The sequence below is a fragment of the Arachis duranensis genome, chromosome 5 (genome assembly GCF_000817695.3).
Source record: "Arachis duranensis cultivar V14167 chromosome 5, aradu.V14167.gnm2.J7QH, whole genome shotgun sequence".
NCBI classification, from domain to species: Eukaryota; Viridiplantae; Streptophyta; class Magnoliopsida; order Fabales; family Fabaceae; genus Arachis; species Arachis duranensis.
Genome location: NC_029776.3, coordinates 97,634,605 through 97,636,297, shown reverse-complemented (window position 1 = coordinate 97,636,297; position 1,693 = coordinate 97,634,605).

The following is a 1,693-nucleotide window of genomic DNA, read 5'->3' as shown; positions in this document are numbered from 1 at the left end:
TCAAATTAAATAAATATAAAATTATTTAATTGAAAATTTTATATAGAATATATATATTGATTAACATATAATATCTAATGAAATTATTTAGTTTGGTAGCAAAATCTTGCATCCTAAATCTAATATCTTCGAAACGATTTTATGAATGAGCTTTTTTAAAGTGATCAATAATTAATTTAATTTGCTATGCTAATTTTATAAAATTTTTTTTTTTGGGTTTCAATCTTTTAGTCTAACATTTTTAGGAGAAATTTTATTCTTTTTGGTCATGTTTTAGATCATCTTAAAATTATTTATACACAAAAAATATACTTTTAATATATTAATCATAAATAAATTGACTAGATTATCAGTTCACTGGTACTAATTAAATCAATCAGTCCAATTTAATTTTGATAACACTACGCACAATACAAATTATTTATATAAAAAATTAAATATCAATAAAGATGTAATAATCATATGTACGTATAAGTACTCTTATTCATTTATAATTTAAGTAAAGAGACATGCTATACATATAAGTCTTTTTGATTTACAAGTCTTACAAGTTGTTACACATATGGGTCTTTTAATGTGTTATTTAACCGTTTCCTGTTTTTAAAGCGCTATACTTACTATGTATTATGAACGACTCTTCTTCTTCTTCTCCCTCTCCCTCTCTCTCTCCCTCTTCCTCTTCATTTTTTTTTCGATTTTCATGGTTTCTGAAATCAAGCTTTGAAATCGTTTTGAAGATAATGGAACTTCAGAAATACACCCAAACGATTACAGAAATACACCAAAAGGATTACAGAAATACACCCAAATAATTACAGGAATTCACCCAAACGATTATAAAAATACACCAAAAAAATTACAAAAATACACTCAAAGTATTACAAAACTACACCCAAAGGATTTAAGAAATACACTCAAAATTCGTTGAAGTACACCTTATGCATAATTCAGAATTCATTCTCTTTCTCCTCTTCATCTTCTGCTGCTTCTTTTTCTTCAAAAATGATTTCAGAGCTTGATATCAAAAAATAATGGAAATCGAGAATAACGAAGAAAGAAAACAGAGAAAAAAGCATGTAAATGAAGAAGAAAAAGAGAAAGACGAGGAAGAAGAACATGCAGCAAGAAGAAGAAGGAGAAAGAGAAGACAAGAAACGAAAGAAAAAGAGAAGAAGAAGAGTAAGAGGAAGAAGAACGTGCACCAAGAAGAAAAAAAAGAAGGAGAAAGAGAAGGCAAGAAACGAAAGAAAAGAAGAAGAAGAAGACGAAGAAGAAGAAGAACGATTCGAAGCGCGTTTTGAACGTTAGTTTTAATTGGACTTATAAGGCTTACAAGCCTTAATCGCTTGTATGCGAAGAATTTCTCTAAATATATTATTATATTAACTTTTAAGGATATAAAAAATATACACATAATTTTCAATTGCTATAAAATTTTAGAGATGATATGTAAATATTAAAATACTAATTTACTACTATTTCCAAATTTATTACTAAAATAATATCAGTTTCAAGTTGTTGATCCATATGTTATCATTTTTTATAGTAGCGATTTATTTTTTTGTGACCTACTAACTTAGAATCACATACACGCTATGCATATTTAGAATTAGAAGAGTCCATAGGCGATGTATTATGGTTTTTAGGGAGGTTGAGAAGTAGAGAGAACACAAACAGTGAAAAAATGAATGCG